The sequence below is a fragment of the Scyliorhinus torazame genome, chromosome 15, assembly GCF_047496885.1.
Source record: "Scyliorhinus torazame isolate Kashiwa2021f chromosome 15, sScyTor2.1, whole genome shotgun sequence".
Classification (NCBI taxonomy): Eukaryota; Metazoa; Chordata; class Chondrichthyes; order Carcharhiniformes; family Scyliorhinidae; genus Scyliorhinus; species Scyliorhinus torazame.
Genome location: NC_092721.1, coordinates 148,897,311 through 148,921,885, shown reverse-complemented (window position 1 = coordinate 148,921,885; position 24,575 = coordinate 148,897,311). Strand labels below are relative to the sequence as shown.

Below are 24,575 nucleotides of genomic sequence, written 5' to 3'. Positions count from 1 at the left end.
CTGGGTGGGGGACTTTAGTATCCATCACCATAATGACTCAGTAGCACCACTACTGACTGAGCTGGTCAGACCTAAAGGACATAGCTGCTAGATTGGGTCTGCGGCAGGTGCCGGGTGAACAAATAAGAGGGAAAAATATACTTGACCTCAATCCTCAACAACCTGTCTGTTGCAGATACATCTGTCCATGACAGCATCAGTAGGAGTGACCACCGCACAGTTCTTGTGGAGATGAAGTCTCTTTGTCACACAGAGGATACCCTCCATAGTGCTCTGCTAAATGGGATAGATTTCAAACAGACCTAGCAAGTCAAGGCTGGGCAACATGAGGCGCTGAGGGCCATCAGCAGCAGAAGAACTGTACTCGACCACAATCTGTAACCTCATGGCTTGGCATATCCCACACTCTATCATAACGACCTAGTCAGGAGATCAACTCTGATTCAATGAAGAGTTCAGGAGCGCATGCCAGATGCAGGTCCAGGCATACCTAGAAATGAGGCGTCAACCTAGTGAAGCTACAACACAGGACTCCTTGCACGTCAAACAGCATATGCAGCAAGCAATAGACAGAACCAAGCAATTGCACAATCAATGGATCAGATCTAAACTCTGCAGTCCAGCCACATATAACCGTGAATAGTGGTGGAAAATTAAACAACTCACTGGAGGAAGCTGCACAAATGTCCTCAATCTTAATGATGCAAGTGCCCAGCATATTTGTGCAAAATACAAGGCTGAAGAATTGGCTACAATCACAGCTCCCAGCCTCCTCTTCATCTCCCCAGCATCACAGATGCCAGTCTTCATCCAATTAGATTCAGTGTGTGTGATATCAAGAAACGGCTGAAGGCAAAGGATTGGGGGCCTGACAATATTCTGGAAATAGTACTGAGGATTTGTGCTCAAGCGCTTGCAGTGCCGTAGCGAAGCTATTCCAGCACATCTTCAATACTGGCATCTACCTAGGAATGTGGCAAATTGCCCAGGTATGCCTTGTTCACAAAAGTCAGGACAAATCCAATCGGGCCAATTACCACCCCATTAGTCCAATCCCAATCATCAGTAAATTGATGGAAGGGGTCATCAAATATGTTAACAAGTGGCATTTGCTTAGCAATAACCTTTTCACTGGCACTCAGTTTGTGTCCCGCTAGGGTCACTCAGCTCCTGACCTCATTACATTGTATGACTCCCTTTTTCCTATTCCTTTTGTCTTTTTCGTTTTTGATCCATGGATCTTTTAAAAAAAAAATTTAGAGTGCCCAATTCATTTTTCCCAATTAAGGGGCAATTTAGCGTGACACATCTGGAATACTGTGTGCAGTTCTAGATCTCACATTTAAGAAACAATATACTTACATTGGAGGTAGAACAGCGAAGATTCACTAAATTGTGCTCATGAGGAAAGGCTGAATAAATTGGCCTTATATTCTCTGAAATTTAGAAAAATGAGAGGCACTGTCATGGAAATCACCTATAAGATTCTGAAGGGGCTTGAAAGGGTAGACACCGAGAGATTGTTTCCGCTGTTCAAGAAATTTTAAAAACGGGGCACAGTTTCAGGCTAAGGGAGCGATCATTTAGGACAGAGATTAGGAGAAATTACTTCACTCAAAGGGTTGTGAATCATTGGAATTCTCTACCTCAAGAATATTATGGATGCTCCATCCCATTTAAGGCTGGTATATATTTTTGGTCACTCAGGAAATTAAGGGGTATAGGGAACGGGAACTAGTTAAAGCCTGAGATCAGCCATGATCGTATTGAATAGCAGAGCAGGCTCAATGGGCCTATTCCTACTTCTTGTAAAGGCCTTCTGGACCACACCCCTAATTATCTACATTAGCCCATGTCCCCAGAGCATCCATGCCAGCTCATGCCACCTACAAAGAACAAACAAAGAAATGTTCAGCACAGGAACAGGCCCTTTGGCCCTCCAAGCCCGTGCCGACCATGCTGCCCGACTAAACTACAATCTTCTACACTTCCTGGGTCCGTATCCCTCTATTCCCCATCCTATTCATGTATTTGTCAAGATGCCCCTTAAATGTCACTATCGTCCCTGCTTCCACCACCTCCTCCGGTAGCGAGTTCCAGGCACCCATTACCCTCGGTGTAAAAAACTTGCCTCGTACATCTACTCTAAACCTTGCCCCTCTCACCTTAAACCTATGCCCCCTAGTAATTGACCCCTCTACCCTGGGGAAAAGCCTCTGACTATCCACTCTGTCTATGCCCCTCATAATTTTGTAGACCTCTATCAGGTCGCCCCTCAACCTCCGTCGTTCCAGTGAGAACAAACCGAGTTTATTCAACCGCTCCTCATAGCTAATGCCCTCCATACCAGGCAAATTTCTGGTAAATCTCTTCTGCACCCACTCTAAAGCCTCCACATCCTTCTGGTAGTGTGGCGACCAGAATTGAACACTATACTCCAAGTGTGGCCTAACTAATGTTCTATACAGCTGCAACATGACTTGCCAATTCTTATACTCAATGCCCCGGCCAATGAAGGCAAGCATGCCGTATGCCTTCTTGACTGCCTTCTCCACCCGTGTTGCCCCTTTCAGTGACCTGTGGACCTGTACTCCTAGATCTCTCTGACTTTCAATACTCTTGAGGGTTCTACCATTCACTGTATATTCCCTACCTGCATTAGACCTTCCAAAATGCATTACCTCACATTTGTCCGGATTAAACTCCATCTGCCATCTCTCCGCCCAAGTCTCCAAACAATCTAAATCCTGCTGTATCCTCTGACAGTCCTCATCGCTATCCGCAATTCCACCAACCTTTGTGTCATCTGCAAACTTACTAATCAGACCAGTTACATTTTCCTCCAAATCATTTATATATACTACAAACAGCAAAGGTCCCAGCACTGATCCCTGTGGAACACCACTGGTCACAGCCCTCCAATTAGAAAAGCATCCTTCCATTGCTACTCTCTGCCTTCTATGACCTAGCCAGTTCTGTATCCACCTTGCCAGCTCACCCCTGATCCCGTGTGACTTCACCTTTTGTACTAGTCTACCATAAGGGACCTTGTCAAAGGCCTCACTGAAGTCCATATAGACAACATCCACTGCCCTACCTGCATCAATCATCTTTGTGAACTCCTCGAAAAACTCTATCAAGTTAGTGAGACATGACCTCTCCTTCACAAAACCATGCTGCCTCTCACTAATAAGTCCATTTGCTTCCAAATGGGAGTAGATCCTGTCTCAAAGAATTCTCTCCAGTAATTTCCCTACCACTGAAGTAAGGCTCACCGGCCTGTAGTTCCCTGGATTATCCTTGCTACCCTTCTTAAACAGAGGAACAACATTGGCTATTCTCCAGTCCTCCAGGACATCACCTGAAGACAGTGAGGATCCAAAGATTTCTGTCAAGGCCTCAGCAATTTCTCTCCAGCTTCCTTCAGTATTCTGGGGTAGATCCCATCAGGCCATGGGGACTTATGTACCTTAATATTTTTTAAGACGCCCAACACCTCGTCTTTTTGGATCTCAATGTGACCCAGGCTATCTACACACCCTTCTCCAGACTCAACATCTACCAATTCCTTCACTTTGGTGAATACTGATGCAAAGTATTCATTTAGTACCTCGCCCATTTCCTCTGGCTCCACGCATAGATTCCCACACATAGATTCCCTTGCCTATCCTTCAGTGGGCCAACCCTTTCCCTGGCTACCCTCTTGCTTTTTATGTACGTGTAAAAAGCCTTGGGATTTTCCTTAACCCTATTTGCCAATGACTTTTCGTGACCCCTTCTAGCCCTCCTGACTCCTTCCTTAAGTTCCTTCCTACTTTCCTTATATTCCACACAGGCTTCATCTGTTCCCAGCCTTTTAGCCCTGACAAATGCCTCCTTTTTCTTTTTGACGAGGCCTACAATATCTCTCGTTATCCAAGGTTCCCGAAAATTGCCGTATTTATCCTTCTTCCTCACAGGAACATGCCGGTCCTGAATTCCTTTCAACTGACACTTGAAAGCCTCCCACATGTCAGATGTTGATTTGCCCTCAAACATCCACCCCCAATCCAGGTTCTTCAGTTCCCACCTAATATTGTTATAATTAGCCTTCCCCCAATTTAGCACATTCACCCTAGGACCACTCTTATCCTTGTCCACCAGCACTTTAAAACTTACTGAATTGTGGTCACTGTTCCCGAAATGCTCCCCTACTGAAACTTCTACCACCTGGCCGGGCTCATTCCCCAATACCAGGTCCAGTACCACCCCTTCCCTAGTTGGACTGTCTACATATTGTTTTAAGAAGCCCTCCTGGATGCTCCTTACAAACTCTGCTCCGTCTAAGCCCCTGGCACTAAGTGAGTCCCAGTCAATATTGGGGAAGTTGAAGTCTCCCATCACCACAACCCTGTTGTTCCTACTCTTTTCCAAAATCTGTCTACCTATCTGTTCCTCTATCTCCCGCTGGCTGTTGGAAGGCCTGTAGTAAACCCCCAACATTGTGACTGCACCCTTCTTATTCCTGATCTCTACCAATATAGCCTCACTGCCCTCGGAGGTGTCCTCCCGTAGTACAGCTGTGATATTCTCCCTAACCAGTAGCGCAACTCCTCCACCCCTTTTACATCCCCCTCTATCCCGCCTGAAACATCTAAATCCTGGAACGTTTAGCTGCCAATCCTGCCCTTCCCTCAACCAGGTCTCTGTAATGGCAACAACATCATAGTTCCAAGTACTAATTCAAGCTCTACGTTCATCTGCCTTACCCGTAATACTTCTTGCATTAAAACATATGCACTTCAGGCCACCAGACCCGCTGTGTTCAGCAACTTCTCCCGGTCTGCTCTGCCTCAGAGCCACACTGTCCCTATTCCCTAGTTCTCCCTCAATGCTCTCACCTTCTGACCTATTGCTCCCGTGCCCACCCCCCTGCCATACTAGTTTAAACCCTCCCGTGTGACACTAGCAAACCTCGCGGCCAGGATATTTATGCCTCTCCGGTTTGGGTGCAACCCGTCCTTCTTATATAGGTCACACCTGCCCCGGAAGAGCTCCCAGTGGTCCAGATAACGGAAAACCTCCCTCCTACACCAGCTGTTTAGCCACGTGTTTGACTGCTGGAACGAAGGAGGTTGAGGGGCGACCTGATAGAGGTCTACAAAATTATGAGGGGCATAGACAGAGTGGATAGTCAGAGGCTTTTCCCCGTGGTAGAGGGGTCAATTACTAGAGGGCATAGGTTTAAGGTGAGAGGGGCAAGGTTTAGAGTAGATGTACGAGGTAAGTTTTTTTACACCGAGGGTAATGGGTCCCTGGAACTCGCTACCGGAGGAGGTGGTGGAAGCAGGGACGATAGTGACATTTAAGGGGCATCTTGACAAATACATGAATAGGATAGGAATAGAGGGATACGGACCCAGGAAGTGTAGAAGATTGTAGTTTAGTCGGGCAGCATGGTCGGAACGGGCTGGAGGGCCAAAGGGCCTGTTCCTGTGCTGTACATTTCTTTGTTCTTTGTTCTGGTTTCCTCTACTTCCTATTTCTAGCCTCACTGGCACGTGACACAGGGAGTAATCCAGAGATTACAACGCTAGAGGTCCTGTCTTTTAACTTTCTGCCTAGCTCCCTGAACTCCTGCTGCAGGACCTCATACCCCTTCCTGCCTATGTCGTTAGTACCAATATGTACAACGACCTCTGCCTGTTTGCCCTCCCCCTTCAGGATGCCCTCTACCCGTTCGGAGACATCCTGGACCCTGGCACCAGGGAGGCAACATACCATCCTGGAGTCTCTTTCACGTCCACAGAAGTGCCCATCTGTGCCTCTGACTATTGAGTCCCCTAATACTATTGCTCTTCTGCGCTTTGACCCTCCCTTCTGAACATCAGAGCCAGCCGTGGTGCCACTGCTCTGGCTGCTGCTGCTTTCCCCTGATGGGCTAACCCCCCCGACAGTATCCAAAGGGGTATAACTGTTCGAGAGGGGGACAACCACAGGGGATTCCTGCACTGACTGCCTGCCCTTTCTGGTGGTCACCCATTTCTCTGCCTGCACCTTGGGTGTGACCACATTTATATAACGGCGATCTATGACGCTTTCCGCCACCTGCATGCTCCTAAGTGAATCCAATTGCTGCTCCAACCGAACCATGCGGTCTGTGAGTAGCTCCAGTTGGGTGCACTTTCTGCAGATGAAGCCATCCGGGACGCTGGAAGCCTCCCGGACCTGCCACATTTCACAGTCAGAGCACTGCACCCCTCTAACTGACATTGCGTCAATTAATTAGTAAATTAAAATTAAAAGCTAAAAAAAAAAATTTTTTTACGTTACTGTTAACTATCTGTTTCCTAGCACTAGATTTCTACTATAAATGTGAAAGCTAAATATAGTACTCTCTGATCTCTGGCTTAGATACCCCTCTAAATTATAATAACGTAATTATGTTTAATTAGTTACCAATGCTTAATTTTTTTAATTTAGTACACACACCACACACACTAAAAATGAGTAAAAATCACTTACTTACCTTCTGAGGGTCTTAGATGTTATCAGGTTCTCTCCCTGACAGAGACTGCTCATCCTCCTCCGAAAGGCTCCCGAAACTAGGCCGCGATCTTTTTAAATCTCCGCTCCGACTCGCAGCTCCCGCGCTTTTGAAATGTGCCCTATGCATCCTCCAAGCCCCCGCAGACTGACCATGCCATCTCTAACCCCTTGTCTTCCATGCTCCCTCAAATCACCACCCAGGCCATCTTTATTTTATGATTCTTTCACAGGACTTGGGCATCGCTGGCTAGGGTAGCATTTTTATTGCCCATCTCTAACTTTCCTGGAGAAGGTTGTGGTGAGCAGCCTTCTTGAACCACTGTAATTCATGTGGTGCAGGTACATCCACAGTGCTGTTTGTGAGGATATTCTAGGATTTTGATCCGGCAACAGTGAAGAAACAGCAATATATTTCCAAGTCAGGATATTGTACAACTTGGAGGTGGTAGTGTTCCCATGAGTCGGCTACTCTAGTCCTTTTTTGTGGTAGAGGTCACAGGTTTGGAAGGTGCTGTGAAAGGAGCCTTGGTGAGTTGTTGTAGTGCATCTTGTGGATGGTACATACTACTGCCAGTGTGCGGTGGTGGTGCAGGGAATGGATGTTGAAAGTGGTGGGTGGGGTGCCAGTCAAATGGGTTGCTTTGTCCTGGATAGTGCTGAGCTTCTTGCCAAGCCCCATGCTCCCTCAAATTACTCATGCCATCTTGCTGGGGCTGGTTTAGCATAGTGGGCTAAATAGCTGGCTTGTAATGCAAAACAAGGCCAGCAGCACGGGTTCAATTCCCATACCGGCCTCCCTGAACAGGTGCCGGAATGTGGCGACTAGGGGCTTTTCACAGTAACTTAATTGAAACCTACTTGTGACAAGAAGCGATTATTATGTCCTCCACAGCCACTCATCCAGTATGCACTGTGCACTCATATGCCATGCAATATCAATGGAAAATATTTTACACTCCTTAGTGAGAGGTTTATTTTTTCCCCCAATCTAAAAGCCTTAATATCATTTACATTGACAAAAAATCATTCTACCATGTAAAAAAAAACTTAAAGTCCAATTAGCTTGCCTGAACAAACCATAAACAACAAAAGGACAATTTTATTACAACTTCTTGAAACTGTCATTCATTTTCAGATGAATGGGACACCTACAGTGCTCAAACCCATTCGTATTTGAAATTCAGTCAAGCATTGATAACGGCCTCAGCCATTAATAGGTGATGGGGGAAATCAGCTGTGCAGTTACCGAGGTGTTAAACTAGGTTTTAATCTACCATTTCGGACTATGACGGAGATAGGAACTTGGAGAAGGGAATGGAGTGCTTAGGAGGTGTAGGATGTGAGGAAATGTAGTCGAGGTAGCTATTGAAGTCAATGGGCTTCTAATGAATATTAGTTGATAGCTAACACCAGAAAAAGAGAGAGAAATCAATGAAGAGGAGAGTTAGAGATGGACCATGTGTCTGCTTTGGTCTCCTCAGAGTTGTCCCCCACAGTCCAAAGATGTGCAGGTTAGGTAGACTGGCCATGCTAAGTTGCCCCTTAGTGTCCAAGAGGTTAGGTGGGGTTATTGGGTTATGGGGATAGGGTGTGGGTGTGGACCTAGGTAGGGTGCTCTTTCGGAGGGTCGGTTCAGTCTCGATGAGCCGAATGGCCTCCGTCTCCACTGTAGGGATTCTATGATTTCCTGGGTAACTAACCAAGCAAATACTGCGGAACTGTTTGAAGATTCCAACTTCTATAAAATTCCCATTAATTCCTACGTATGTCACTGTGTCACGACTTTCACACAGTCCCAATGGGCACCTTTCAACAATGCACAGACTGGAAGATTTGGCCCATCGTGTTTCCTGCTTTAACATGTATATCTTTGTATTTATTGTTACGCCATTCTCGGTTTTGTCAGCTTGTGACAGATTTCTTTGGATGTGTCACCTCCCTAAATCTGATCACCTGAACAAATGGCTTGATATTATCCATAAACATCACATTATGCAACAGTTAGTCGCCAGCAATTCACTGCAGACAGAGTAATAGTAAAGAACGTATACCCTATGTTCTATAACATTTTTGTGTCATGACAGAGAAGTATTCTCTTACTATCTAAAAATGACAAATAATTATAAATCTTACTTATAAAAGGATCAGAGGGTGTGAAATAAGCAGTTACAATATTTACTATGATAGTTTCAACAGAACAAAATTAACTAATTTAAATATATTTACTACCATTTAAAGCTTTGCCATAAGTGAACTCAACCCAAGAAAGAGAATAAAGTAAATTGAAATAAGGCTGTTGCGCACATTGTACAAAACTGTAATGATGCAAAAGAAGCAGAGTGGGAATGCAATCCAAATAATTTTCTGATGAAACATAAAATACAGCGTACATTCCATTAAGGATTTTGGATATTTAACTGTGGATGACACATACTAGTTAGAATTTGCACCTGTCAGTTGGGCTTACCCTTAAACCCAAAGTGGCATTTAAAAAAAATTTAATGGGATGTGGGCATCGCTCATTTATCGGCAATCCCTAATTGCTCTCCAAAACATTGTTAAAATGCCAATCTATCAAAACAACTGAACAGCTACTTAACTGGAATAAATTAAGGTAAACTGGTATAAAATTCTGGTATAAAACTAATTAAAGGAAATCAAAAAGGATCCCAATTGACTTTGCACAAGTCTCTGAATGTGCTACAAATTCACACATAGTAATAATTCCAGCAGGAACAAGAGATTAGTGTTAGATTGTGAAAAACTGGAAAAGGAGGCCAGCAAAGGCAGATAACCTTTGAAGTGACCAAGCTTGAACATAAGTAACAGTTAAATCCAATATATGAAAACGGCAACAAAACAAAAATCACGTGTTGATTATTTGTTCCCATATTATGTTTTTACCTTTTAAATTCTGTATACATAATTATGATTAAGAATTGAAAATGATGTACAGAGTGTCAAAACTATAGCAACATCAGGTAGTTACTCCAATCCATGATATTGGGTGAATGGACAGTATGTTTGCCAGAAGACTCAAATAAGAAAATAATCACAATGTGGATTGAGCTGACATTGGAACAATCCCACAATTAAACTAAATGGAGCCCCCTTTTCATCATCACTCAGTACGTTGAAGCTCTTGGTGATTGCAAAGTAACCACCAACTCAATTGAGAACTGAAAACCACACCAGCACCCAGGACAAAACTGCAGCAGTCAACTTCCTCCTCCCATGTCAACCAAATAGAGGGTTGAAGACTACTTCCAATCTCTTCACCCTCACAGAGATTTGAACTATAAACTGGCAAGGAAGGGAAGGTTACCTTAATGTTCACACACAAAGACAAAGTATAATTCAGGAAGGGAAGGATTCCTCAAAACATCCATTGCCACCTCTCTCTATGCCAGGAATAGGGTCACACTCATGGGAGGATGGGGAACCAGGAATGGCAGTAGCAGCAAAGATTCGTAGTGCAGAATCCTCAGGAGCACAGTTGTCCCTACTGGCCTTGGAACAATAATTTAAAATGTGTGTGTTTTGGGCCTCTTTGAAAGCAACAACAGCAAAACTAGTCAGAAGATAGCACATACTCCAACCCCTTCTATGTGAAATGCCAATCAGGCTACAATGTATTGAATTTTAAAGTAAGCAAAGCCTCTGGTAAAAATAGATTGGAAGAGATAATACAAGGAAACTGCTTGAGGTTGAAATGGGGCGGGGGGGGGGGGATGCTCTCACATCTCGATACCTTGAGGGGGGAAAGAGGGGGAATGGAGGGTTAAGGAGTTGTAACTAACAGCAGAATAAACAGATGGGGTGGTGTTGAGTAACCAACTGAAAGATATTAATGAGTGAAAGAAGATATTTTCCATGAGTTGAATCTTGCTGAAGACCAAGGATAAATCATACAAAGACCAAGGATTAAATCACACAATACAAAAGGACAGACCTGCATTGACATTGTGATTCACCGGTTTCCTAATGAAAGCGATTGCATATTTTTAGGTTATCACCCATGTGATAGTTACCACTGGATGCTTAATAGTGCTACCTGACAAAACAGATTGGAAGGAAAAGAAGTAAAAGCAAAATATTACAGATGCTGTGTGTTATGTATTTATATGGAGTCTTCATAGCTTCGGTAAGCACGGTGTATTAATATATGCATGTCGCATGCAGTCATCACAAGGGACATCACAGGTTGCTAACGCAGGGAAACTGCCAGAGTGAAGAATCAGCCTGTAGTCAACGCACCTTGTAAATAAAGTTCCGTTAGTTTTGGACCCTCTGTGCTTCCTCGTGCGGTTCTCCACAGTACACAGCACTGGGAATCTGAAACAAAACCAGAAAGTGTTGGAAACTTCAATACTCAGAAACTCTGCAGAATGGGAATAGGTTAACATTTCAAGTATTACTGGAGTACTGAGGAACAGTTGAAAAGAAGGAATACCCCAGGCGCTCCGGTTTCCTCCCACAGTCCAAAGATGTGCAGGTTAGGTGGATTGGCCATGCTAAATTGCCCTTAGTGTCCAAAAAGGTTTAGTGGGGATTACTGGGTTACGGGGATAGGGAAGGGATGTGGGCTTGAGTAGGGTGCTCTTTGTAAGGGCCGGTGCAGATTCGATGGGCCAAGTGACCTCCTTCTGCACTGTAAATTCTATGATTCTATGAACGCAGTAAAGCAAAGGGGATACCACATCCATAAAAAACTAAAAAGAGTGACCAAGAAAGTAATTAGGGGGCAAAAAAACCAGAAGCTGGTTAAATGTCAGAATTAATAATAGTGTAGATTAAAGGAGGCATGTTAATTAGAAAAACAAATGGCATTTACAAGACCCAGACAAGGTGTGAATAATTAAAGCAGGTTGGCTAAGTGGAGAGGGAAACTAGTGACACAGGAAAATCTGAGCAGGCTCCAAAGGCCCGCAGTCAAATGGAAGAAAAACACAGGCAAAAATCAAGAATCTCACTGGCAGAGTATGGATATGGATCCATATCCAAAGAAGCAATGCACTCCCTCCCTCATCCCTCAAAGCACTCGTAGATCCTTCCTATTTTACCAGAACCTTGTTAAATGCAACATTTGGACCAGATTGCTGCAAAATGTCTAGAAGAAAGAGGAGATGCTGTTCTCAGTTTCTGTTGAGCTTCACTGATACAGTGGCCAGTTTAGCTCATTGGCTGGATGGCTGGTTCGTGATGCAGTGAGGCCAACAGCGTGGGTTCAAATGCTGTACCGGCTAAGGTTACTCATGAAGGCCCCGCCTTTTCAACCTTGCCCCTCGCCTGAGGTGTGGTGATCCTCAGGTTAAAATCACCACCAGTCAGCTCTCTCTCTCAAAAGGGGAAAGTAGCCTACGGTCATCTGGGACTATGTTGACTTAACTTACTTAAGTTTAAAACGCGAAGGACAAAGAAGTCATTATCACCATTGCCACTCCCATTGGCTTTTGTACCGGGAAACCTTTTTTTCATTTAATCTCCCCCATCTTCCACCCCAACAGAGACCTTCCCTTGTTCTTCCTCTCCCTTGCTCATACCCATTACATTTATTTCTTCAGTTCTGATGAAGAGTCACCAACCAGAAACATAAATTTTATTTCTCTAGACAGATGCTGCCTAACCTGCTCAATATTTCCAGAATGTTCTGTTTTTATTATGACCGGGAAATCAGAGTGGGAGGAGGTCATAAAATTAAATTGGCATAGCTGATGGTCACACATGCCGACAACCACCTACTTCATATTTAGGCTCCTCAACGTAGCGGAGATTGCATTGTGAGCAGTGATACTAGGCTGGAAGAAGTAGAAGTAAAGTGCTTTTTCACGCAGGTGAAGCCTGTGGTATCCTGAATGGTGTTGTTGAGGGGCGGGGGGGGGGGGGGGGGGGGAAGCGAGAGAGAGACACACAGACACGAGGGACAACTTTCATTTCTCTTGCACCTCAATAGCCAAAGACCACAAATTACTTAAATATTACAGAAGGTAACACCTCACCAAACATTTACTTTGATCTTGGAAACAGAATTATTCTTTATATTTTGATTGAAACAAGCGATTAAAGCTATATTAAGTTGAATTCAACTTGTGCTTCTGCTGAAAACATAACTTAAAAACAAATCCTCCCCTGCCCTACCACTGAACTAGTTTCTTTCTTTTGTTGTTTTCTGATCTCCTTTCATGCCCTCTCCGAGCTCAACTTGTACATGAGACTCATTTGCCTGCTCTCTTGAGCCTATTCCCAATAAACTACTGACCACCTAACTTGCCTTCCTGGCTGTCATGTTCAGTGACATTGTTAATATAGTTCTTGCTCTTCAGGTTCTGTACCTTCTCCTTCAAATTCAGCATTATTCTTCTCCTCAAAAAAGGAGACAGCATTTGGCCTCTATTCTTCCAAACTGCCTCATTTCCAATCTCGCTTTCCGCTCCAAAGTCCTTGAACATGTTGTAGTCTCCAAAATTGCTATTCTTTCCCAAAATTCCATGGTCAGAATTTTCCTCCTCCAACCCCTGGATTTTCCTGGTGGAGGCAGCTCGCAGCCCCACCAAACTCAATGACAATATGCATGACTCGCCGTCTCACCGCCAGGGGAACTGTGGTGGGGTCGACTTCAGCGGAACCAGAAGATCCCGCCAGCAGGAAAGGCGAAAAATCCCGCCCTCTGTCTGAATCCCCTATAATCCAGTTTCTTTACCTGCCATAAAACAGAGACAGTCTAACCAAAACCACAAATAAAATCCTATGTGAGCACGACAAAGGCAATCGTTCCCACATTGTCCTTTTTGATCTATCTGCAGCTTATGTCAGAGTTGACCACATCACCTTTTTCCAGTGCCTCGCCAATGTCATCTAGCTGAGTACTTTCACCTAGTTCCATTCTTATCTATCTCATCATAGCCAGAGAGATACCAGAAATGGCTTCTCCCCAATTCCCTCAAATTAACCTCTGGTAAGGATATACTCTTGGACCCCTTATATTTCTCATTTACATCCTGTCCTTGTAAATGAGTATCCAAGGATACACAGTATCCAAAAAGACTACATCAATTTCTACATGGACATCGCGACACCCAGTTCTATCATACCATTACCTCTTTCAGCCCCTCCATGGTGTCTAAATTGTCAGACTGCTTATCTGACATCAACTACTGGATGATGTCATGGGAATGTCACTTAAAGAAATGTTTGTCTTCTCAAGTGGCTGCAGTGATGTCAGTGCATGGTAGAGCTGGGTTCTGGCTCTGCTTTTTACTTTTGTTTTGAGCTGGAAGCTGTTTTGGGCTCGGAGTTTTAGTTTCGCTTTCAGTTGGAGAGCTGTATTCAAACCAAGGAGGTGTATTTTGGTCTTTCTGCATGCTAAAGAATGTCACCAGATCACTTGATGATTTCAAAGTAATACCTGTTTCTGTAAGGATTGCAAACCTACTGTCTTTGTTGAAAAGGGTCTTTGACTTATGGATGTTGTGAGGAACGTTATTAAGGGTTACCTATGGAGTACTGTATCTGTGGGGATTATCAGTGTTGGTAGTTGATAAGATGTTTACTGTGTATTTATAAAATGTTAACTGGACTCATGGAATAAACATTGTTTTTGTTTAAAATACTTTCAATCTCTGTTGCATCACACCTGTAAAGTGGGACCTTGTGCTCCCCATAACCAAAATCTATTAAAACTTGTGGGTCAGGTGAACTCCATGATATACTTTGGTGTTCTCTAAACCCTGGCTCATTATAAATTGGGGGCTCATCCGGAATAAAAGTCTATCTTTCGTGATTGGGTTGGCTTTGTGAACTTTAAAACAGTGAGGGGTGAGCATATTTGTGTTTGATTTTCAGGTATGGTATTCCAGTTTAAGTAGGGAGTGTGTTGTGGACAATGGCTCTTTCTGAGGCCCGGAAGATTTTGGGGGTGGAGAAGGTCACACACAGAACCTTACGAACAGAGACTAAAAAAGGCTTTTAGATTTGGCAAAAACATTGCAGTTAACATTACCTGACAGCATACTAAAAGAAGAGGTACTTACGGCAGTAGCTGAGCATTTAAAATTTTCTGAGATACAGTTTTGACTCATTAGAAATGGCAAAAATTCAGTTACAGATTAAACGACTTGAACATGAAAAAGAATTGAAGCAGCTTGAATACGAAATGAGGGAAAAAGAAAGAATAGCCCTAGCAGAACAACAAGAAAGAGATAGGGAGGTACAGATCAGGGAAAAAGAGAAAGAGAGAGAGAGAGAGAAAATAAAGAGAGAAAGATAGAGAGGAAAGGGAAAAAGCGAGCATTTGAACTTCAGAAAATGGCCATGAAACATGACAGTCAGTTAAAATTGATGGATGTAAAGGGAAAAGTACAGTTTGAGGATAGTGTGAGGATAAAGAGAAAAAGAGTGTCATAGTCGAAGGCTTGGTGGGGATCTATTTTAATATGTCCAAGCATTGCCAAGGTTTGATGAGAAGGATGTAGAAGCCTTTTTCATTTGATTTGAGAAGATAGCTAAACAAATGAAATGGCCACAGGACATATGGGTATTACTGATTCAAACAAAGCTGGTAGGTAGGGCTAGTGAAGTGTTCACATCACTATCAGAAGAGGTATTTGGGATGTATGAGGAGATGAAAAAAATCCACCTTAGGTGCATATGAACTAGTGCCTGAAGCCTACAGACAAAGGTTTAGAACATAGAACATAGAGTGCAGAAGGAGGCCATTCGGCCCATTGAGTCTGCATCGACCCACTTAAGCCCTCACTTCCACTCTATCCCTGTAACCCAATAAGCCCTCCGAACCTTTTGGGACACTCAGGGCAATTTAGCATGGCCAATCCACATAACCTGTACGTCTTTGGACTGTGGGAGGAAACAGGAGCACCCGGAGGAAACCCACGCAGACACGGGGAGAACGTGCAGACTCTGCACAGACAGTGACCCAGCAGGGAATCGAACCTGGGAACCCGGCACTGTGAAGCCACAGTGCTAACCACTATGCTACTGTGCTGCCCTATTTAAGGACAGAACCTGGTCAAACATACATGGAGTTTGAAAGGATCAGAGTAATTTTGATAGGTAGATAAGGGCTTTGAAAACAGACCAAACGTATAAAGCTCTCAGAGGAATTATACTTTTGGAGGAGTTTAAAAATTCAATTCCTGATGTAGTGAGAACTTATGTGGAAGAGCAGAGGGTTAAAACTGTGAGGTTAGCAGCAGAAATGGTAGATGATTGAGAATTAGTTCATAAATCAAAGTTTGCTTTCCGACATCAGTTTCAGCCTGTGAGGTTTAGAAACTGGGGAAAAGAGAAATATTCAAGTGGTAGAAGTAATGGAGATCTGATGGGAGGTAATGAGAGTGAACCTCAGATTAAAAATAGAAATCCAGGAGGGTGGAAGAGAAATGAAAAGTTTCAAACGTTTTCACTGTAATAAACTAGGCCATGTAAAGTCAGTGTTGGTGGTTGAAGAAAAGCACTGGGAAGGCTGATGCGATAAAACAGGATAAGTCAGTGGGGTTTGTTAAAGTGGCAAAGGAAAGCCCAAGTGAAGCGAAGGAGGTGCAAAAGATTGTACAGCCTGATCAAGAGGTGATTGATAAGAAGGTGCCAGATCTCTTTCAAGAATTTACTTGTGTGGGTAAAGTTTACTCATGTGTACCAGAAGGAGTAGGTAAAGAAGTCATAATTTTAAGAGATACGGGAGCTAGTCAATCTTTGATGGTAAGAGATGAGGAGTTGTGTACTTTGGGAGGAATATTGCCAGAAAAGGTGGTAATATATGGAATTCAGGGTGAGAAGAGTTCTAATATAAAAGGTAAGGTTGGAAAGTCCGTGAAGAGTGGTGAAGTGGTAATAGGAGTAATAGAGAAACTATCTTGTCCAGGAATATGGTTTATCTTGGGTAATGATATAGCTGGACCGCAGGTGGGAATGACGAATATCCTGGGATTTTTCTGGATTGTGTATTAATAAGGTCGCAAAGTCATAGGTTAAGACAAGAGGAGAAAAATAAGAGTGAATATAAAGTTGAATTTAATGATCAGAAACGATTTTTGATCAGATGGTTGGGAAAGAACAAGAACAGGTGGAAGATGAGGTGGATATTCCTAGTGCAGGAAAATTGCCGGAGTTACAACAAAGATATAGAAATAAAACGGATGTATCAGAAAGCATACACGGAAGAGGAATCTGAAAGTATATCAGAATGTTATTACCGTAAAAATGATGTCTTGATGAGAAAATGGAGACCTTTACATATGCAGGCGGATGAAAAGTGGGCAGAAGTTCATCAAGTGGGATTGCCGGTAGGGTATAGAAAGGAGGTGTTGCGAGTAGCACATGAGGTACCAGTGGGTGGTCATTTGGGAGTAAGGAAAACTCAAGCTAAAGTGAAAAAACATTTTTATTGGCCTGCAAAGATGTAGTTAAATTTTGTCGATCATGTCACACATATCAAGTGATAGGGAAACCTCAAGCAGTGATAAAACCAGCGCCCTTAATACCTATTCCAGCATTTGAGGAACCTTTTACAAGGATCTTAATTGATTGCGTAGGACCGCTTCCTAAAACAAAAAGTGGGAATTAATATCTTTTGACTATAATGGATGTGTCTACTAAGTTTCCAGAGGCCATTCCAGTACGCAGTATTACAGCTAGAAAGATTGTGGAGGAGTTACTTAAATTCTTTACTAGATATGGACTACCGACAGAAATACAATCGGATCAAGGATCAAATTTTACCTCAAGGTTATTCAAAGAAGTTATGGATAGTTTAGGAATAAAACAATTTAAATCAACTGCCTACCATCCAGAATTGCAGGGAGCATCAGAAAAGTGGCATCAGACAGTAAAGACAATGTTGAGGGCTTACTGTCAAGATTATCCAGAGGATTGGAATAAAGGAATTCCATTCGTACTGTTTGCAATTAGGGGTGCACCTAATGGGTCAACCAAATTGAGTCCTTTTGAACTAATTTTTGGTCATGAGGTAAGAGGACCACTTAAATTGATTAAGGAAAAATTGGTGAGTCAGCAGTCGGAACTTACATTATTGGATTACGTGTCAAATTTTAGGGAACGATTAAATAGAGCAGGGGAATTGGCTGGACAACATTTAAAGGTTGCTCAACATGTGATGAAACGGGTAGCGGACAAGAAAGCAAAAGTTTGTAGTCTTGCCAGTGGAGATAAAGTTTTAGTATTGTTACCAATGGGAGGTGAACCTTTAAAAGCAAGGCTTTGTGGACCTTATCAGATTGAAAGGAAATGAAGTGAGGTGAATTATGTGGTAGGAACGCCAGATAGAAGGAAAACTCAGAGTGTGTCATGGGGATATGCTGAAAATGTATTTTGAAAGGGAAGGAGAGCAAAAGGAGGAGGTTTTAGTGACTCTAATTCAAAGTGAAGAACCAAATCTAGATGACTCTGAATTTGACATTCCTCAAATTAAATTGGATGACAAGGATGTTCTTAAAAATTGGGATAATTTGTTGAGTTACCTTCCAGAGGAAAAACAAACTGACCTGAAAGTTTGTGGAGATAAGTTGGGTAGTACTAAAATGGCTATACATGATGTAGATGTGGGAAATGCTGTTCCAATTAAACAACATCCATAGAGACATAACCCTTTTAAATTGGCACAGGTTAACAAAGAAATTGAAAGTATGCTTAAAAATGGCAGAATTGAAGTGGGTTGCAGCCAATGGAGCTCACCCATATTGATGGTACCAAAACCGGACGGTACCCAATGATTGTGTGTGGACTATAGAAAAGTTAATGCAGTTACAAGAATGGACTCTTATCCTATCCCACACTTGGAGGACTGCATTGAGAACGTGGGACAATAAGCTTTTATTTCCAAACTGGATTTACTTAAAGGTTACTGGCAGGTACCTTTCCGAAAGGGTGAAGGAGATTTCAGCTTTTGTGACTCCAGATGGTATATACCAATTCAAGGTTATGTCATTTGGCATGAAAAACACCCCAGCCACATTTCAACTAACAAAGTTGTTTCAGGATTACCCAATTGTGCGGTATACATCGCCGATCTGGTGATTTTTAGTCAGACATGGAAAGAACATTTGAAGCATCTGATGAAGTTATTCGATCAACTTCAAGAGGCAGGTTTGGTGGTGAACCTGGGCAAAAGTGAATTTGGAAAAGCCCACATTACATTTCTTGCCCATACAATTGGACAGGGTCGAATGGTCCCACGGGATATGAAGTTATTGGGGCGTTTCCAATACCCTCAAAAAGATGGGAAATAATACGATTTCTTGGCATGAGTGGATTTTACCAAAACTTTGTGCCGAATTTTAGCAGCGTGGTTGCTCCACTGACAGACTTGAAGAAGTGTAGCAAATTTCAGTGGACGGCAGAATGTCAACAGGCATTTGACTGCCTGAAGGCTGTGTTAACCACTGCTCCTGTGTTGGCTCACCTGTTCCGGTTTCCTCCCACAGTCCAAATTACACAAAACTATTCAAAGTGGCTGTCGATGCGAATGATGTGCTCTTGCAAGAATACGACGAAGGAATAGAGCGGCCTATTGGATATTTTCCCAAGGAATTAAATGATCACCAGAGGAAGTATTCAACGATTGAGAAGGAGATTTTGAGCTTGGTGCTGGCTTTGCAACATTTTCATATTTATGTTACCAGGAATTCATCTGAAACAATTGTATATACTGATCATAATCCATTGACATTTTTGAAGCGATTCAGGAATAACAATGCCAGACTGTTTCGATGGAGTTTATTGTTACAGCATTTAAAAATTATACATGTGGCAGGTTGAGAAAACGTGATAGCCGATGCTTTGTCACAAATGTGAAGAGAAGCAGGTTCGATGGTGGAAGTAGTAAAATGGACTGTATTATTATTAATGATTGCCTGTTTTGTCTTTGTTCAAAAAAAGTATATTTATTGCAATTTTTTCTGAAAGGAAAGTGAAAAGGTGAAAAATTAAACCATCTTTGAAGTTGATGGGGTTTTCTTTCCTTGGGGAGAGGTGTCATGGGAGTATCCTGTAAGAAATGTTTTGTCTTAACAAATGGCTTCAGTGATGTCATTGTGTGTGGGTGCAGCTGGGCTGTGGCTCTGGGTTTTACTTTTATTTTGGTTTGGGCTGTTTTGTGGCTCTGAGTGTTTTGCTTTTGTTTTCACATTTGGATGCTGGATTCAGACAGAGAAGTCTTGTCGTGCCTCTCTCTCTCTGCATGTTAAAAGGTGTTTCCAGATCACTTGAAAATAAATAACTGCATTCTGGAAGGAATTCAAACCTGCTGTTTTGAAAAGAAAACAAGAGCCTCTGTACAATGTTTTGAGTACTGTGTGCTGGGCCACACCTTTGAAAGGGGGTACTGGATTATGGGATGTTATTATTAAATTGAAACAGTTTAGAGGAACTTATTAAGGGTTATATATAGAGTACTGTAGCTGTGTGGGGTATTTATGTTTGTAGTTGATAAAAATGCTTACTGTGTGTATTTATAACAATGTTAACTGAATTTGTAGAATAAACTTTGTTTTTGATTAAGGGTGCTTAAGGCCTCTGTTGAATAACGCCTGAAAGGTAAGCCCTTGTGCTCCTCATAACCAAAATCTATAAATAGTTGTAGGTCAGGTGAACTCCATGATATACTTTGGAGTTTTCTAAACCCTGGCCCATAACAGTTACATAGATCTGTATGTGGGAATAAATTGGGAAGTACAAATAATTATGCATGATATAGATATAGGAAATACTATTCCATTAAACAACAGCCATACAGGTTCAATTCACTAATGTTCGCACAGGTACAAATGGAGATGGTTGATGTAAACACCAAACAGAATGCCTAGACAGAGTTAATAAAGAGCTGAAGGCTCTAAAGCAGCTGGCATTGGAGCCTCGTCAAACAGAAGGCATCAGGGATGGTCCCACAAAAGAGAAAGCTAGCTTGGAAAGGTAGATTTGGAAGTAAACTCAGATCCAGCGTGAAATTGCACAAACTCCAGCATACCAGCAGTCGTCTGCATGAACTAGAAGAGGAGCGACAATAATTTCAACAAGAGAGGAAATTAATCACAAAAGACAACAGGTTGCAATGAAAGAAATGCAGGGACTGCGAAGCTCCAAGAGCAGTCATATTCCTGACATAGTAGTGACATAGGCGGTGATGATCAGGAGGGACAGATGAATGACTGGAGCTGTCGCACCGTTTCAGAGAGAGCATCTTCTCTGGCGGAATACTGAATCTGGAGACTGAATAGCTCGTATGAAATGTGGGAACCAGTCTTCACACAGCTTTAGAAAAATTTCTAGAACCTACCTGCTTATAATGCCAGTAATACTCAGACAGAGCTTATGCAAGAGTCTGTCTGAAAGAAAACGTGATTGCTGATGCTTTATCACAACTAAAACATGCGAGAAGAATAAAATGGACTATATTCATGTTCCAGTAGAAAAATGTGAAACGATATATCATATAGAGTACAAGTTGTGTATAATCTTTAAGAAATGTTTAACGTTAAAAGGGTTTTAGAAAAATGAAGCCATCTGTTAAATAGCTGTTTTTTTTTTTAAAGGGGGGGGGGGTGACGATTGGAAGCTGTTACAAAAATTGGATTATAAATGTGGTGGGCAATTTAAGGGTTTAAAGCCTGGGGTTCGAATGTGGTTGTTTAAAATTTATTATATTTGCAGAGCCTGGCTGGTTTTAGCAGCCAGCAAGTAAAATTGACACAGGAACGTGTTTTTATCAGTCTGAGCTGATGCACAGTACATTAACTGGGGAGGTCCCTGGGGAGCTAATTTGTATTTGCAGCCTGCAGAGATAATGGACTGGATTCTCCTCGATCAGGATTCGCCATTTTGCGGGCAGCCCGGGGGTTTCCCGACAGCGTGGGCTGCCCACAATGGGAACCCCCATTGGCCAGCTGGCAAGACAGAGAATCCCGGGGGTGCGCTACACCAGCGGGACGGAGAATCCCGCCCAATGTGTTTTCCAGCTTGGAGAGGAGGCGATTGCTGGGTGGAGCTCAGAAAGGCAGTAACTTTGGAGAAGTTTAGGGAGAAGAGCTGAGTTCTAATCTGCCTGATTCTTTGTGTCCATAATTATTTTCAAGTTGGATAGGTTAAAACAAAAGAGTAATGATATTTTACAGCAGAGTAGTCTTGTTTGAAGGCAAGGAAGAGGCTGAAACAACCTAATGGAAGCATCTATTTGAAGGTATTCGGCCAGAGTCTGAAGGGGTTTGAATCAAAGCCAAATTTGTTTTATAAGCAAGTATTACTTTATGCTCTGCTAATTTTAAACTGGATTAAGAGCCGCATGTTTCTTTTCTCTTCATGTTTAATGGGAAAGTGTCTAGTTGTGTTAAGGGGTAATTACAATGTAAGGTGTTCTTTCTGGATGTGAAGTTAAAAGTTTAATATTGTATTCATAATAAAAGTTGAGTTTTAAAAATACCAAAGCCCTATTTTTCATGCAATCACTCCTCGAGCAAATCATTCTTTCTACACAATCTTAAAATAAACTAAAATATTGGGATTCCGATCCAGTATCCTAGACACCGTTTGGGGTCTGGTCTGGGACCGTAATATTATTAACTAGCACAAATTGTTAGCCAAGTTATAAATGTCACAGTAGCGGTTATGTAAAACTGATCAAGTTCCTAATGTGCCTCAAAGAGTGGAAGTGTTGCAAATACTCCTTCGAACTGCATCCTCGGTAATTAATATATCGTTGTTTCAAACTTACCACTATGAAGTCCTCAAGATTTTAACATTTCTATCCATCTGCGGTCAGACTTCTGTATTTGTTGACTTACAACCTCATTATTTGTCACTGTAGAGCAATAAAAATATTTCTTCTGCAGTTTTGGCACTGTTTACCCTCAAGTAGATGATAATATGGTCATACAGGCATTAATCAGCGTTGTCCATATTGATAAGAGTCTTCCACATAAAACAGCTTGAAAATCACAATTGTTTTATGTATTTTGCCTGGCTTTATATTGCTTTGGTTTACCATTCAATCCGTAAAGACGTCTCAGCACCGGTTAATCGTTATCAGTGCAAGCAAACTACTATTTATTAAATGATTGACAGCGCAGACATCCGGATTTCGCGTCCAAAAGTTTAGATTTTTAAAAAGTTTTCGGCAACTTTCAAAATGTGCACTAATGTAAAGATCACAATCGGGTAACGGTGCACGTTGATGTCTCTCGGACACTAGGTTCGTATTTACAACAGCGTTTTAAAATCGATGCAACAAATTGAGCATCGCCGGGTTCGAAAGCAACATGTTGACAGTTAAACAAACGCACTGCAAATTAAAGCCCCCTCTCTAAAGGAGTGGGGCGACTGGTTTCATTTCCCCTGGAAGAGCTGTCCTGCCGGGACAGGGAGGGGATACCATCCATCCGCCGATAGCCTCATTCACCCCGCATAACAATGACCCAAAAAACCGCAACGTCGGAGAAAAAGGGCAGGGGACGAGAGCTGTTACCTCGCACCGCCACCAATAAGCGGCTTATATTCCAAAGCGCCCTTTATTTCACGGTTAATCTTTGAGTTTCACCGGGCTACCTCTGCGTAATATGTATTAATTAAAAACCCAAAGTAGCGGCTCTTCTCCACCCACCCCCCATCCGACTGATGACCGCCAAACACCGACCACCAGAAACGTCAGCACACACGCCAGGCTCTCGATCTCACACAGCTCTTACCTCGGGTGCCCACCGAGCGGGGATTATTGGTGAAAATGACAATCCTCTCTCTATTCCCCTCGGGCGGTTGCAGCGCCGTTAAGACGCTCGAGCGGCCGTCACCAGCCCCTCCCCCAGTTTAGCCTGTTCGCCGGCTCGTTCTGATTGACCTGCGCGCCGACCGCTCGGAGCGCTCGCCTCTGACATGGCAACGCCCCTGACGGCCAATAGGAGGAGCGGCTGAGGCTGGTGTCCGCCATCGGGCTCGGTGTGATCGATGGGCGCACGCGCGGTGTTCAACCGTCTGAGCGGCGCGTGTCCGCTTTCCCTCACCCGGCTCTCGCCAAGAAGCAATTTGGGTGCAGCATCTCCGTTTTCGTGAGGCAAATCTTCACTTTAATTCCATTTTAATGATGATGGAGGAACGTTCTCAAAACATTATACTGTATTCGTAAAAGGTTTCTACCTGCAAGTGATCTGCATTCCGTCATCCTGCAACATCAACCCGCCGCTCCGCATCGCCGGCAACCTCGGGGCCAACTGGAAGATTTTCAAACAGCTTTTCCAGCTCTTCCTCGAAGCCACGGACAGGGAGGGTGCCTCGGACACCAGAAAGATTGCTCTTCTCCTCTCCATGGCCGGGGACCATGCCATCCACATCTTCAACTCTCTCACCTTTGCAGATGACGAAGACAAGACGAAGTTTAAGACGGTTCTCCTCAAATTTGACACACACTTCAGCGTGGAGGTGAATGAAAGTTTCGAACGCTACGTGTTCCAGCAGCGTTTGCAGGGTAAGGACGAACCTTTCCAATCCTTTTTAACGCACCTCCGCATCCTTGCACAATCTTGCAGCTATGGGCCCACCTCCGACTCCATGATACGCAACCAGATCGTTTTCGGTGTTCAGTCGGACCCCCTACGTCAGCAGCTCCTCAAAGTTAAGCAACTCACCCTAGCGACCGCCATCGAGACCTGTGTCCTGCATGAAAATGCCACCAGTCAGTACTCCCATATACAAGCAGCTGAAACGGCGCGGCAACGTCCCCAGGAGGCGGAACGGGTCCAAGTAATTGAACACCTCCAGGGCCTCAGCCTGGATGAAGGCGGCCATTTTGCGTGCTTTTCGCGGACTCCCGCGCTTGTACGCACCAAACAAGGGGACGGTGACGTGGAGGAACGTAATGCGCAGGCGCGCACCACGCAGGACCGCACCGTGCATGCGCGGTGGCGCAGCGAACGTGCTGAGGTCACAACGTGCGGCAACTGTGGCTCCGCCCATTTAAAGCGGCAATGCCCCGCAAAATCTCGACAATGCTTACGATGTGGCAGACTTGGCCACTATGCTGCCTGCTGTCG

The 24,575-nt window shown here is 43.4% G+C and overlaps 1 protein-coding gene across 6 annotated transcripts in view; it reads right to left on the bottom strand.

Moving 5' to 3' along the window:
* LOC140391890 (actin-binding protein WASF3-like) overlaps positions 1-23,367 on the bottom strand; it is a 203,880-nt gene extending 180,513 nt beyond the window's left edge. For 5 of the 6 annotated variants that reach the window (XM_072476914.1, XM_072476911.1, XM_072476915.1 and 2 more), the window contains exons 1-2: positions 23,238-23,367; positions 10,786-10,863 (exon numbers count right to left, since the gene is read on the bottom strand). The gene's annotated coding sequence lies outside the window, so the exon portion shown is untranslated. Of the gene's footprint in view, positions 1-10,785; positions 10,864-22,267; positions 22,355-23,237 lie in introns of all 6 variants that reach the window. The other variant, XM_072476912.1, reaches the window with a different exon arrangement.
* Between the last annotated feature and the right edge of the window lie 1,208 nt (positions 23,368-24,575).